This window comes from Convolutriloba macropyga, chromosome 8 (genome assembly GCF_964194025.1).
Source record: "Convolutriloba macropyga chromosome 8, txConMacr16.3, whole genome shotgun sequence".
NCBI classification, from domain to species: Eukaryota; Metazoa; Xenacoelomorpha; order Acoela; family Convolutidae; genus Convolutriloba; species Convolutriloba macropyga.
The window spans coordinates 38,321,431-38,337,681 of record NC_134475.1 but is presented as its reverse complement, the minus strand read 5'-3'; the positions used below and the strand labels follow the sequence as shown (position 1 = coordinate 38,337,681).

General features: G+C 31.6%; 1 protein-coding gene across 3 annotated transcripts in view; it reads left to right on the top strand.

Moving 5' to 3' along the window:
- Positions 1 to 16,251, top strand: part of LOC142344108 (uncharacterized) — a 121,151-nt gene that overhangs the window by 33,377 nt on the left and 71,523 nt on the right. Inside the window, exon 1 of one of the 3 annotated variants that reach the window (XM_075395604.1) lies at positions 14,121 to 14,246. The exons of 1 other annotated variant lie outside the window; for it this stretch is intronic. The gene's annotated coding sequence lies outside the window, so the exon portion shown is untranslated. Of the gene's footprint in view, positions 1 to 14,120; positions 14,247 to 14,485; positions 14,551 to 16,251 lie in introns of those variants that run through there. One more of the 3 variants, XM_075395602.1, reaches the window with a different exon arrangement.

Genomic DNA, 16,251 nt, shown 5'->3' with positions numbered 1-16,251 from the left:
TTGATCATCGGAAATCTTGGCGTTGCTGTGCTACAAACTGTATCTGATAAAAAGTGGTTGCTTTTTAATCTATAATAAAAGTATATTGATAATCATCGAATAACTCAGAAAAATAGCTTTTTTAAGTTTTAACTGCTCCTGAACGTCCCCAATTAACACTATTTCATTTTGTGTTTGTGCAAACCAAAGCGGATGAGATATACTTCTAAAAAACCAGAATTGGTTAATGGTAGTTTTTATGCAAGGGGGTGCGTTAATTATGAAAGTATCAGACGCCCAAAAACTCATTTAGAGCGCTTCCAACTTCAAGACAAAGCTTCTCATAGACTATTTAAAATTTTTTATAAAATTTTTTTATTCCTCCAGCATTGTAGTTGTTGCACAAAACTTTTACGCTAAACTTTTTCTTTACAACCGAAAAACCTAAAGAGAATTCGACGAAAACTTCTTCCTATCCAAATTTAATCCATTTCTTTTTTTGTTGTGAAATTTAAACAGTTTTTTATCGAGTTCTCCGTAAAACAATGGTCGCAGAACGTTACAGGTTTTTGAATGTATTCTTGCTTCCTGTAATAAAACATTTTATTAAAATCAAAGCAACAGTTTATATTAGCAAACTGACAATAATTTTGAAAAATTAAAAGAAATATTGATACCTTTAATACTGTTTCCATAGAAAACTGCTTTTTCCTCCTGCTATAATTACACTTAAAATTGCCTCATACTAATAGGTAGGCTGAATATTTTTGGTTCTAATGTCCTTAGATGTACTCAATGTGCTCAGATTTGTTATTTGTAAAATTTGGGGTTCTTTTAGACCGATTCACCGATAAACCAATGTGGCCTTTTGTAAAATTGATGATTGTTTCCTGTGCAAAAAACCGCGAAATAATGTGCTGAATTATGTGAAATCTATATACGGAAAATTTCGCGAATGCAGCTTCCGTCAAATATATTTTGCGGTGGAAAACAGATTTCATTTTTCAACTTCCAATTTCAAGTGAAAAACACTATCTGAAAGTTCCTTATAAGGCAACTTCTTTTGATAAGAATTGTTTTCAAGTATGTTTCACGCTCAAAGTTTATAAACAAAGGAAAGTGAAATCTGCTAAGTAAGAGCAAATTTGCTCCAAGATTTGGTACCGATAGACGCTCGTAATAATGATGTTAATTGAAAAATAACAAGTGATTGTATGAAAATAGATAACATCAAGATGATGAGAAGTAAAAGTTTGAAGTATTTGGGATTTTATATAGGCAAAACCAATACAATTCGAACAGCACATCAAACAAACAAAATAAATTTGTCTTAAGTTCTATTTGAAAGTTCTTTTCAATTCAAATTTGTATAATGTGTTATGAATAAATTCAAACCTCTTTCTCCAAGACCAACAGTTGTCAAGTTATTCGATACCTACGTCCAGCTTACTGATAAGCATGATCTTTTAGTAAACAGCTGTGGCAACAGAATTTAATTTAAAAAATCATATGGGCCCAGAATAGAATATTAGGATTAGTCTTTTCGTCGACAAAAGGGGTTGATTTAACCATGACGTCCACTTTTATGCAATCTAGAAACAATTAGCAAGAGAATTCGAGTTATCTCGAAACAAGGGTTGAATGTGGTACTTTCAATTAAACATAGAACTTAGTTTTTAAAAAGGACAGCAAAACACAAGGTCTTAAAATTTCAATAATTCAGGAACTTGTAAACTCTAAAGCGGAATCAATAATTCCTTCATTTTTTGTCAAAACTTCAGTTGAATATGCCTTTGACATCAGCTCCATGGCCCCTTTCGAAAAAACCCTTGGCGTTTTTCATATCACATAGATCAATTTGGCCATATACTAAAAAATGAGACTTCAATCAGAAAAACAGTGATAGAGGTAATAACAGCGTCAGTTTTACCGCATTTACTGAAAATGGTTATACAAAAAAATAAGAGATCGATTTTGCATGATACTATAAAAATTTCAGTGATATGGAAATTTGAAAACACTTAAAACATTGGAGTATCAATCAAACTACTAACAGTTTGTTTGAAATGGTGATTAATTTAGTTCCCATTATCTGACCAAACAAGATATTTATAAAACCAAGAAAGTTTGGAATAGAGCTCATAGACAATTCCAACTAATTCCCTGTGTGCTAGAGGCTACAGGCTAGGCTATGTTTACCCAACTAAAGCTCCTTTTTAATGTTATTATAAAGTTTTTCCTACACTTCTCAGGCACACTCAAATATAAGCAGTTAAAAAAGACAAAAATGTACTGAAAATTCATTTTCATTGTTGGTAACACCAAATTTGGTTAAGTTTTGCGAGAGAGATCTTTTCAATCATTTGCTGGAGCAAGTCCCCTGACAAAAAAGATCTTTTGAATTAGGAACAACATAGTTTAGAGACTAAACTCTACTCAGCAGTCACTGTACTCTTTTTAATTGAAACAGCAAAAAGATTACTAGCAGAGGATAATGAGGTAGTGAAAGTTCTCAATTCAATTTGACCCAATTTTTTTAAAGAGCGCCGATTTTAAAAAGCAGAATTCAAAAATTTTTCTTTTTGAAATGTTGTAAAGTGATTGTATGAAGCTTTCTATTATGGTGCTTCTTCAGTTACAGTTCTTGGACCTCTAATTTGTTTTATGTGGAAATGGTTTCTGCAAAAAGTGAAAGCATTTTTTTATAGTGTTCAGTTTGCAAACGATAAGAGCCTAAATTGCCAGATAAGAATTGGAGAACACTACAGACGAAATCAGGAAAAAAATTTAAAAATTTGGAATAAACAGATAATTTTTGGATAAAGAACCAGCTGACACCTATTATGTCTAGAACAGTTTTTCTGTTTTTTACTTATAGCTCACAAGAAAGCAGAGATCAATCGTTTTCAGGGACAATACCCTAAAACGCAATCCAGTCTTCGCTAACCTTGCTATGTGCTTAGAACACAAATTTGCTAATTAAGCAGGTAGATGAGATAGCTGTTATTGTTTTCTTTAGAACAATCGGGTCTTGCCAGTGAATTGTTCATCACAAAATTTCAGTTTTACCACAAACAGATATGTAATCTTGCAGAAAAATTGATCGCTCTAAAAGTTGTTCCTAAGCTTAAATTTTAAACAGACCTAAAATCAAAACAGCACAGGTACAAAAAGAAAAAAGAAAAATGGAGTAAATCAAAATGCGTTGAAAAGGGACAGAGTTGCCTTAACGAGTTAGAGATGTTAAATTAAAGCATAGTTTTAAGCCAACTTCAAATAGTTTCTTCTTTGATCAGTTTGATTTAAAGTCTTTCCATAGACAAATTTGTTCTTTCAAATCCTATTTTTATAAATGGAAGTAGAAGTGAATAGTCCCAGTCAGATCATGTTTTTTAAGATAAAAACAATAACGTATGATGATTTCTAAGTTGACTATTTTAAACATTTAAGTAGTTAACCTAACTGTTTCGCCAATGAAAAAAAGCGCAAAATGTAGTGGTAAATTATGTGAAATCTACTCACGCGAAGTTTTGGGAATGGCACTTCTCTCAAATGTTTTTGCTGTAGAAAGCAGTTTTCAAGTTTCAACTTCAGATATAAAAGTGAAAAATGCTCTCTGGATTTTTTTTATAGGGCAACGCTTTTGATTTGCACGGCTAAGAACAATGTTTCACAAGTAAAGTATATTTACATAGAAGAACGGAATCAACTAAAAAAAGTAAACTCACTAAAAATTTGGTACCGGTAGACGCTCGTTATGATGATGTTATTTGAAAAATAACAAGTGATTGAATGGAAGTAGTTAACATCAAGATGATGAGAAGTAAAAATTTGTAGTATTTGGGATTTTATTTAGGCAAACAACTACAATTATGACAGCACATCAAACAAAAAAAATCAAGTTGTCTAATGTTCTTTTTTAAAGTTCTTTTTAATTCAAAATTGTATAATGTGTTATGAATAAATTCAAACCTCTTTTTCAAGACCAACCGTTGTCAAGTTATTCAATACATACGTCCAGCTTGTTGATAATCCTGATCTTTTAGTAAACGGCTGTAGCAACAGAATTGAATTTCAAGAAAAAATCACATGGGCCCAGAATAAAATAAGAGGACTAGTCTTTTCGTCAACAAAAGGGGTTGATTTTTCTATGAGATCCATTTATATGCACTCTTGAAACAATTAGAAAACCGAATTATCGCGAACCAAGAGTTGAATATGGTACTTTCAATTAAACATAGAGTTAAAAAAATGTTAAAAAAAACTATGATACAAGTCTTGACATTTCAATATTTCAGGAACTAGTAAACTTTAGAGCGAAATCAATGCTTACTTCATATTTTTTGTCAAAACTTTAGTGTGTTGAATATGCATTTGACATCAGCTTTATAGCTTCTTTCAAAATAATCCCTGGCGTTTTTCATATCACATAGATCACTTGCGTCACATAAAAAATATAAGATTTCAGTGAGAAAAACATTCATAGAGTTAATAACAGCGTCAGTGTCACAGAATTTACGGAAAACAGTTATTAAAAAATAATTAGAAGATCACTTTTGCAGGATACTATTAAAATTTTAAGTGATATGGATCCTGGAAAACCTCGGAATATTCAAACATTCGGATCATTCAAACTATGAAGAGTGTGTATAAATTGGTGATCATTGCTTTTTCCATTATCTGAAAAAAGGAGATATTTATTAAGCCAGGAGAGTTTGGAAAAAACGAAGCTCTTAGACAATTCCAACTAATTCCCTGGGTGTAAAGGGTACAAATTCCGCTATCACTAACCATCTAAAACTTACTTTGAAACTTAGTATCATATTTCGGTAACACCAAAGATTCTGAAGTTTTCTTGAAAAAATTCCTCTCTATCAGCTGCTGGAATAATTAAAAAGAAATCTGTAATTAAATGGAAAAACTTAGAATCAAAATGACGATAAGTGGAAATATAAAGAAATTGGGATTTTAATTAGACAACCAACTACAATTCGAGAGACACATCAAACAAATAAATCTAGTCGATCAAATTCTATGTATCAATTCTAAAATGATCAATGTTCTATGTATAAATTCAAACTTTTTTTCTCGAAGACCAACGGTTGCCAAATTATTTAAAACGTGCGTCCAGATTAATGATCACTATACTTTTTTTAGTAAACGGCTTTGGTAACAGAGCAGAGTCTTAAGGAAAATCATATGAGCCCAGAAAAGAATATTGGGATTAGGGTTTTTGTCAACAAAAGGGGTTGATTTGTCTATGAGTTTCACTTATATGCACTCTTGAAACACTTAATAAGAGAACTCGTGTTATCTCGAAGCAAGAGATGACTGTGGTACTTTCAATTTAACATAGAACTTAAATGTTTTTAAAAAAGACAGCAAAACACAAGATCTTAATATTTGTATAGTTCAGGAACTTGTAAACTATAAAGTGGAATCAATAATTCCTTCACTTTTTTTGTCAAAACTTCAGTTGAATATGCCTTTGGCATAAGCTCCATTGCCCATTTCGAAAAAACCCTCGGCGTTTTTCATATCACATAGATCAATTTGGCCAAATACTATAAAATGAGACTTCAATCAGAAAAACAGTGAAAGAGGTAATAACAGCGTCAGTTTTACCGCATTTACGGAAAACGATTATACAAAAATAGTTAAGAGATCGATTTTGCAGAACACTATAAAAATTTCAGTGATATGAAAACTTGAAAACAATTAAAACATTGGAGTATCAATCAAACTACGCTTTTACTACCCATCTAAAGCTCACCTTTAATGTTACTATAAAGTTGTTTTTTCACAAATCTCAAGCACACAAAAATATAGTCAGTTATAAAAATACCAAAACTGTACTGTAAATTCATTTTCAATGTTGGTAACACCAAAAATTGTTAAATTTTTTGAGAGAGTTCTTCTCAATCAGTTGCTGGTGAAAGCACCTTGACAAAAAGGATCTTTTGAACTAGGAACAATACAGTTTGGAATCTAGTTTGGAATATAGTGTAGAATCACTAATCTCTACTCAGCAGAGACTGTACTTTTTTCTTTGAAACAGCAAAAAGATTACTAGCAAAAGATAATGTGATTGAAGTTTCTTTTGGTAGTGAAAGGCCTCAATTCAATTTGACCCAATTGTTTTAGGAAGCCATTTAAAAAAAATTCGAATTTTTTAATTGGAAAAGTGGTAATATGATTGCATAAAGAATTTTATTATGCTGTTCCCCCAGTTACGATTCTTGGACCTCTATTTTTTCATGAGTAAATTATTTCAGCAAAAAATGAAGGCAGTTTTTACAGTCTTCAGATTGCAAACTATAAGAGCTCAATTTGACAGTTTGTAAACGGAAAAGACTTCAGAAGAAATTACGAAAACTGCAAAGTTTTGGAAGACAGTTATAACTATTGAAAAAGAACCAGCTGGCTCCTATTAGGTGCAAAACTGTTTTCGGTTTTTTATTCATAGTTCACAAAAAAATAGAGGTCAATGGTTTTCAGGGAGGTTACCTTAAAGCGCAATTCACTCTGGCCTAATTTTGATATGTATTTTAATGGACCCAAAAATTTGCTAATTAGGCAGGAGTTGAGATGGCTATCGTTGTTTTCTTTAGAACAATCGGGTCTTGCCAGCGAACTGTTCATCACAAAAACTTAGTTTTACCACAAACAGATGTTTAAACTTGCAGACAGTTTGATAACTTCAAAAGTTCTGACTTAGGACTAAATTTTAATTGGAACCTGAGAACAAAAGAGCACATAAACAAAAAATGAAGTAAATCTGTAATATCGAAGTGAGTTGAATAAAGGTTGCCTTCACGAGTTACAGGTTTTAAATTTAAGCAAAATTTTAGGCCAGCTTCAATTAATTTTTTTGCTCAGTTTGATTAAATATCCTTCAATAGGCATATTGGCTCATTCAAAAACTATTTTTATATCTAGAACTAAAAGTGAATAGCATCACTTAGGCCGTTATTTTTAACATATAATGAAAAACGTATGACGATATTTAATTTGACTCTTTGAAACACCTAAGTAGTTAACCTAATGTTTTGCCAGTGGATAAAAGCGCGAAATGTGTAGCTAAACTATTTGAAATCTAATTTCGCAAAATTTTGCGAATGGATCTTCTGTCAAATGTTTTTTGCGGTAGAAAGCAGTTTTCTTGATTCAACGTCAAATTTAAAAGTGAAAAACTCTCTGGAATTTTTTATAGGGTAACTCTCTTGATTTGCAACGCTGCTAAGTATAATAACACGTGATGTATATTCACATAAAAGAGCGGAATTAACTAAAAAAGAGTAAAGGTACTCAAAAATTTGATACCGGTTGACGCTCGTTATGATGATGTTGTTTGAAAAGTAACAAATGATTGAATGGAAGTAGTTAACATCAAGATGATGAGAAGTAAAAATTTGTAGTATTTGGGAATTAAAGGCAAACAACGACAATTCGGACAGCACATTAAAAAAAGTTAAGTTGTCTAATGTTTTTTTAAAGTTCTTTTCAATTCGAAATTTTATATTGTGTTATGAATAAAATCAAACCTCTTTTTCCAAGACCAATAGTTGTCAAGTTATTCAATACCTACGTCCAGTTTGTTGATAATCATGATCCTTTAGTCAACAGCTGTGGCAACAGAACTGAATTTGGAAAAAAACACATGGGCCCAGGATAGAATATTAGGATTAGATTTTTTGTTGAAAAAAGGGATTGGTTTGTCCATGAGGTCCAATAATATATGTTCTTTTAAATACTTTAGAAACAAAACTCAATTTATATTGAACCAGGAGGTGAATTTGGTACTTTCAAATAAACATAAAAACTCAAAATGAAAAGAAAACAAGACACATGGTCTTATTTTCCAGGAACTTGTAAACTGTAGAGCGGAATCAGTGACTCCTTCATATATTTTGTCCAAAATTTAATGTGTTGGTTATACGTTTGACATCAGCTTCATAGCTACTTTCAAAATATTCCCAGGCATTTTTCATATCACATAGATCAAGTTGGTCATAGCATAGAAAATGAGACTTCAATGAGAAAAACATTGATAGAGGTAATAATAGCGTCAGTGACACAGAATTTATGGAAAACGGTTAACAAACATAATTAGAAGATGAATTTTACGGAATACTATTCAAATTCTTAGTAAAATGGATCCTTAAAAACACCTGAATGTCTTTCAAACTATGAACAATTGGTATGAAATTGTGATCAAATTCTTTTCCATTATCTGAAAGAAACGATTTGTTAATAAAGCCAAGAGAGTTTGGATTCAGTAAAGCTCATTGACAATTCCAACTAATTCCCTGGGTGTTAAGGATACAAACTACGCTATTACTACCCATCTAAGTTTAACTTTGAATGGTTTTGTGAAGTTAGAGTTTCTCCCACACTTCTCAAGCATACTCAATTATAAGCAGTTAAAAAAGGACCAAAAATGTGCTGAGTTCATTTCATTTTTTGTTGACAACAAAGTTTTCGAAGTTTTTTTGAGAAACATTTGAACTGAGGACAATATAGTTTAGAAATTAATCTCTACTCAGCAGACACTGTGCTCTTTTGCATTAAAACAGCAAAAAGATGACTAGCAAAAGATAATGAAGTAGGAGCTTCTTTTAGTAGCGAAAGGTCTCAATTCAATTTGAGTCATTTTTTTGAGAAAAACATTTTTGAAAAAAATCACAATTCAAAATTTTTACTTGGAAATGTGGTACTGGGGTCGCATAAAACATTATATGACTAAATGATTTCTGCAAAATGTGAAAGCAGTTTTTACTTTGTTCTGATTGCAAACGATAGGAGCTCAATTTACCAGTTTGAAAATGGAGAAGACTTCAGTAGAATTCGGGATCATTACAAAATTTGGGAAGCACCTGAAAACTATTGCAAAAAGAACCAGCCCCCTCATATTTGGCGCAGAACGGTTTTCGTTGTTTTTTCATAGGTCACAAAACAACAGAGATCAATCGTTTTCAGGGTGGATACTCTAAAACGCAATTCAGTCTGGCCTAATTTTGAATTGTAATTTAATGGACCCAAAATTTGCTAATTAGGCAGGAGTTGAGATGACTATCATTGTTTTCTTTAGAACAATCGTGTCTTGCCGGCGAACTGTTCATCACAAAAACTTTGTTTTAACACAAAAAGATGTTTAATCTTGCAGAAATTTTGACAACTACAAAAGGTTTGACTTCGGCATAAATTTTAATTAGAACCTAAGAACAAAACAGCACATTAACAAAAAATTGGAATAAATCTGTAATATCGAAGTGCGTTGAAAAAAGCTTGCCTTCACGAGTTAGAGATTTTGAATTTAGGATTATTTTACGCCAGCTTCATATAATTTTTTTGGTCAATTTGATAAAAAAAAATAGGCATATTGGTTCTTTCAAATACTATTTCTCTATCTAGAACTAAAAGTGATTAGCATCACTTGGACCGTTATTTTTAACATATAATGAACAACGTATGACAATTTTTAATTTGACTATTTGAAACACCTAAGTAGTTAACCTAACTGTTTTGCCATAAAAGCGCGAAATGTGTAGCTAAACTATTTGAAATCTAATTACGCAAAATTTCGCGATTGGATCTTCTGTCATATGTTTTTTGTGTAGAAAGCAGTTTTCTAGTTTCAACTTCAAATTTAAAAGTGAAAAACTCTCTCTGGAATTTCTTATAAGGCAGCTCTCTTGATTTGCAAAGCTGCTAAGTATAATAACACGTAAACTTTATTCACATAAAAAAGTGGAAACAACATCAAAAAGAGTAAATGTACTCAAAAATTTGATACCGTTAGGAGCTCGTTATGATGATTTTGTTTGAAAAGTAAACTGTAACTGATACCCGGAAACCGATAACATGAATATGACGAGTAAGGAAGTTATACAGTATTTGGAATTTTAATTAGACAGCCAACTACAAATCGAACAACATTTAAGACAAAAAAAAATCAAGTTGTCTAATGTTTGATAATCATGCTTATTGATAATCATGTCCAGCTTATTGATAATCATGATTTTTTATAAAACGGCTGTGGTAACAGAACAGAATTTGAGGAAAAATTATATGCGCTCAGAATAGAATATTAAGATTAGAGTTTTTATTAAAAAATGGGTTAATTTTTCTACGAGGTCCATTGATGTGAACTTTTGAAACAATTAGAAAAAAAATTGAATTATGTCGAACAAAGAGTTGATTGTGGTACTTTGAATTAAACATAGAGTTAAAAATTTTTTAAAAAAAAACTAAGATACAAGTCTTGATATTTCAATATTTCAGTAAGTAGTAAACTTTAGAGCAAATTCACCTGATTACTTCATATTTTTCGTCAAAACTTTGGTGTGTTGAATATGCATTTGACATCAGCTTCATAGCTTCTTTCAAAATAGCCAGCCTCTGGCATTTTTCATATCACATAGATCACTTTGGTCCCATAAAAATATTAGATTTCAATGAGACAACCATTCATAGAGGTAATAACGTCAGTGTCACAGAATTTACGGAAAACGGTTATAAAAAAATAATTAAAAAATCACTTTTGCAGGATACTATTAAAATTTTTTACGTGATATGGATCCTTGAAAACCTCGGAGTATCATTCAAACTATGACGACTCTGTATGAAATTGTGATCAATTTCTTTTCTATTATCTGAAAAAAAAAGGTTATTTATAAAGCCAAGAGTGTTTGGAAAAAACGAAGCTGTTATACAATTCCAACTAATTCCTTGGGTGTAAAGGCTACAAATTACGCTATCACTACCCTTCTAAAACTTACTTTGAAATTTATTATAAAATTGAGATGTTTCCCAAAGTTCTCAAGCATACACAAATATAAGCAGTTAAAAACGACCAAAAATATTTTGAAAGTTCTTTTTCATATTTTGGTAACACCAAAATTTCTGAAGATTTCTTGAAAAGATTCTTCTCAATCACCTGCTGGAGTAAATGAAAAGTAATCTGTAGTTAAATAAAAAAATTTAGCATCAAAATGACGATAAGTGGAAAAATAAAATATTTGGGATTTTAATTAGACAATGGGACACAACAAAAAAAATCTAGTCGATCAAAGTTCTATGTATCAATTCTAAAATGATTAATGTTCTTTGTATAAATTCAAACTTTTTTCTCGAACACCAACAGTTGCCAAGTTATTTAAAAGCTGCGTCCAGATTATTGATCATCATGCTTTTTTCGTAAACGGCTTTGGTAACAGAGCAGAGTCTTAAGGAAAATCAAATGAGCCCAGAATAGAATATTAGGATTAGGCTTTTTGTCAGCAAAAGGGGTTGATTTGTCTATGAGGTCCACTTTTATGCGTTCTTGAAACAATTAGTAAGAGAACTCGAGTTATCACGAAGCAAGAATTGAATGTGGCATCTCAATTAAACATATAACTTAAAATTTTTCAAAAGTCTTTTCAATCATTTCAATAATTCACGAAGTTGTAAACTTTAAAGCGGAATCAATGATTCCTTCATATTTTTTGTCAAAACTTCAGTTGAATATAACTTTGACATCAGCTTCATGGCCCCTTTCGAATTAGCCCTTGGCATTTTTCATATCACAAAGATCAATTTGGTCATTTACTAAAAATTGAAACTTCAATCAGAAAAACAGTGATTGAGGTAATAACAGCGTCTTTTTTACCGCTTTTACTGAAAATGATTGTACAGAAATAATTAGGAGATCAATTTTGCCGGTTACTATAAAAAAAATTCAGTGATATGAATTTTTGAAAACATATAAACATTGGAGTATCAATCAAACTATTAACAGGTTGTATGAAATTGTGATTAATATTTTTCCCATTATGTGACAAAACAAGATATTTATAGAACCAAGACAGGTCGGAAATGATAGAGCTCATTGACAATTCCAACTAATTCCCTGGGTATTAGAGGATACAAGCTACGCTTTTACTACCCATCTAAGGCTCACTTTTAAGGTTATTATAAAGTTTTTCTCACCTTTCTCAAGCACATACAAATATAGGCAGTTATAGGAAGACCAAAAATGTACTGATAATTCAATTTCATTGTTGGTAACACCAAAATTTGTCAAGTTTTTTGAGATAGTTCTTCTCAATCAGTTGCTGGAGCAAGCACCTTGACCAAAAAGATCTTTTGAACTAGGAACAATATAGTTTAGAAACTAATCTATACTCAGCAGAGATGGTACTTTTTTCTTTGAAACAGCAAAAAGATTACTCTCAAAAGATAATGAGGTAGAAGTCTATTTTGGTAGTGAAAGGTCTCATTGACCCAACTCTTTTAAGGAAGCCATTTTTTAAAAAAAATATAAAATTTTCATTTGGAAATGTGGTATTATGATTGCATGAAGCATTTGATTATGGTGTTCCCCAGTTACGGACCTCTATTTTTTTTAATGAGTAAATAATTTCTGCAAGAAATGAATGCAATTTTTATAGTGTTCAGATTGCAAACGATAAGAGCTCAATTTGACAGTTTATAAACAGAGAAGACTTCAGAAGAAATTACGAAAACTGCAAAGTTTTGGAAGAAAATTATAACTATTGGAAAAAGAACCAGCTGGGTCCTGTTATGTGCAGAACGGTTTTCGGTTTTTTATTCATAGCTCACAATAAAAGGGAAATCAATCGTATTCAGGAACGATACCTTAAAGCGCAATTCACTCTGCTCTAACTTTGCTATGTAAGGTAGTGTGCTTAGAAGAAAAGTTTGCTAATTAAGCGGGAGGTGAGACAGCTATTGTTGTTTTCTTTAGAACAAATTAGCCAGTGCATTGTTCATCACAAAAACTTGGTTTTACCACAGGCAGATTTGTAATCTTGCAGAAAATTTGATAGCTTCTAAAGTTTTGACTAAGGCTTTATTGTTAAATATTTTAGATCAAAACAGCACACACACAAAAAAGAAAAAATGGAGTAAATCTGTAATATCGAAGTGCGTTGAAAAAAGGTTAGAGTTGCCTCCACGAGCTAGGGATTTTAAACATAAGCATAGTTTTAAGCCAGCTTCAAAAAGTTTCTTGTTGATCAGTTTGATTAAATATCTTTCAATAGACATATTGGTGCTTTCAAATCCAATTTTTTTATCTAGAAGTAAAAGTGAATGGCCTCAGTCAGGTCGTTATTTTTAACATATAATGAATAACGTATGATGATTTTTAACTTGACTATTTTAAACACGTAAGCAGTTAACCTAACAGTTTTGCTTTATAATTTACATGTTTCCACAAAAATAATAAAAGGGGAGAAAAACTTCCAAAAAAAATTACGGCAGAAAAAAAGAGCTGTTCTAAATTGCAAGTCTTGTACATGCACCATATTTGCATACGCTGATAAAAAGAAGTTGATAAAATGTTTTTAGTTGTGTGCGCCATTTCCTTCGTTTTACGGAGTACAGGACTCAACGTTGCTCATATCGCTAGCTTTTGTTCGTTTGCTCGTCTGAAACCCTTATCGTGGCCCTTCTGTGGTAACAAAAATCAAACAGCACGAATTCTTTTTTGATATCGAAGCTAAGAAACTGGAATTTTTTACTGTTGTTTACACTGTTTGTGTATACAAGAGCTTTAATACAATAATTTTTGAGTTCCTTATTTTTTTAAAATCTATTATAGGATAATTCTAAACTCTAATGAGGGAGAATAATACAAGGAAAAATCTTTGCTTTGATAAACCTTTGGCGGTGGCTCTGTCTGGCGAGGCTGTCTGTTTTTTGCAGTTCCATTTTAACGGTTGCCTACAGCCGCTCTTCGCAATCTGGAGAATATTGTTCCTTTTTCATCGGAAAGTTAAATATTGTCAGCTGTTTAATACATGCTTTATTGATGAGCTTGTTACCGTTTCTTCCGGTCATGTTTTAACTGTTTTTGTAATGGTTTTCTTCAAAAACTTTAAACTATAGTTCCAATACACACATATAGTTTTGTTTTTATTGAAACGTTTTTCCTTAATTTTATGTTGTTTTCCATTATGTTATAACCTTTGCCGAAAATTATTCGTTACTTTGTTTCCAGCATTTTTATAGTCCAGGAGGGACCACTCTACCTACACAGTACAAATTGTTTACAATAAAAAATTGTTTATTTTTGATTGCTTCGCTTAGAAATTATCGTAAAATATGAAAAACAGCTTTTTATTTTTAAGCTCCGGATAACACCCACTTTTGTCGTTTTATTACATCAATTTCTGACAAAGCTTAAACGAAAAATTTAACAACATTGTATTGTGAAAACTGAAAAATTTGTCCAATTCTCTGCAGCACAAACAGCAAAGGTAGAAAATGTTTTACTATAATTGAAATGTGATATTCTACAAATGGAATAGGAAGAAGATAAAAGACGCATAAATCGAAGCTCGCGAGGCGAATTAGGCTGGATTAAATTTAGAGATAAAGCGAATAACTTGACTGGTTATAATAGATTAGCAAAATATGGTACACACTAACATTTCCCTAATCACCCCAGCTCTTGCCTTGAATTTTGGTAATTGAAGTTGCTGTGTTTGATTTTGAGATTTTATTAAATCCAAACTGGCCTTATTTCCTGCTAAAAGTGAGCAGCGCCTCGCAGTTTTTCCGGTAAGTTTACACGTGTTAAATAGATAATTATATGCTGTGTATTGTCCAAGGATATTTTTTGATTGATTTTATTGAGTGTGCATTAATATACGTCAGACCTGATTTAGAAATTAACTCAATGCTAACTTGTGTGCAAGATTACTGCAAGATAGATACGTTGCTAAATTCCTGTTTATGTCTTAAGTAGTCGAAAAAATGCTTTTGGCGAAATTTAGTTTCAAGTTTGGCGAATGATTTTGCAGTATGCTCTAAATGAAACCCATGCACAACTTTACCTCATTATTGATCCGACCCACTTTAGTTGGGGAGGAACTATATACTCAACTGGGTTTTTTTTTGTTCAGACAATTTTGGCCGGTCGATATAATCATCGTAGAGAGTTGTGAGTGGTATCATCAGAAAGCCCCTCCAGCGTAGAATAGGGAATTAAACAGATTTTTTCAATTTTCGCTTTTTATAGGAGGTTATCGAGGCTTAAAAGTTTGTGAATATTAGATGTAATTCAGCTGTTTTTATTCACATTTTCGGTAGTTTTGACCAAATTTTCGACAAGTTTGCTAAAAATATGTTCAAATTGTTAACTGTAGTATTATTGATTTCAGCTCTAAAGCTGAAGGAGGGTTGATCAACTGTTCGAACTGAGTTTTTTTGGCTAGAATTTGCTCTAAATTTCTCAAAATTCAGACTTTCTTCATCAAAAAGGAGACCAAATTTTTTTTAGCTTACTTGCTTTAAATTTGCGGGAAGTAGACACCCTAGGAATGCTGCCATATTCTTCTCAAATTCGAAAAAGAGCTAGTCGTACTCCGGCTGGCTTTAGGAGTCTTTTGGAATTATAGTTTTGTCAGTTTTTTGTTAATTTAAACTCGATATTTATATAAAATGCGTTTTTTTTTGACAGACTAAAAAATTTTGTTTAAAACTGGTCTATTTTGCAACCATTTGGACAATTGAGTGTTTTGTTAGACGCGCAGCAAGATCTTGGCTGATCTTGATCTGAAGATGGATGCTTAAAAAAAATTTTTAGATTTTATTGGGACGCAACCTTTTATTCAAAATATTTCTGCTACGTAAATGTTTTTATGCAAATTACTGACAAGAAATTGAAATCAGGGCTCAATTAATAACAGACAATATCTACAATATACCAGGCCCAACGACACTATATTATGGTTTCAGAGTTTAGCTCGTGGCTTTTATGGCTCTGACCAATTGTTTTCGTAAAAATTTTATGGACTTTTTTATAGCCCGATGACTTAGTGTCCTCAATCAGAGAACCATTTGTTTTCCAGGAGGTAAAATGAGACAAGATGACTCTTTCAGTTGTTATATAATGTCTGTTATGACTTTGAATATATTTGTTTTAAAAAAATATTTTTAACATTGCCACTATTCTATCTTATTTCTCTCAACCTCCAGCGCAGTCTCAGAAAAAAGTGATGGAAACCAAATTCCTGTGAGTAATTATCTACTAATGTTATTGGTTTTATATTCAACTTACGATTTCTTCGTTTTGATATTACGCGATTTTTTGTTTTTTTTAGCATAATGGCAATTTTTATGAGCTCATTTTGTTTCCTTATCAATTTATCACATTTTTGTTTAGACCGTTTGAAGGAAAGTATAATGTGGAAAATGCACGGCGTTGGAAATAGGCGTACCTGGATTTTTAACCGTTTTTGTTAAACAGCTTATGATTTT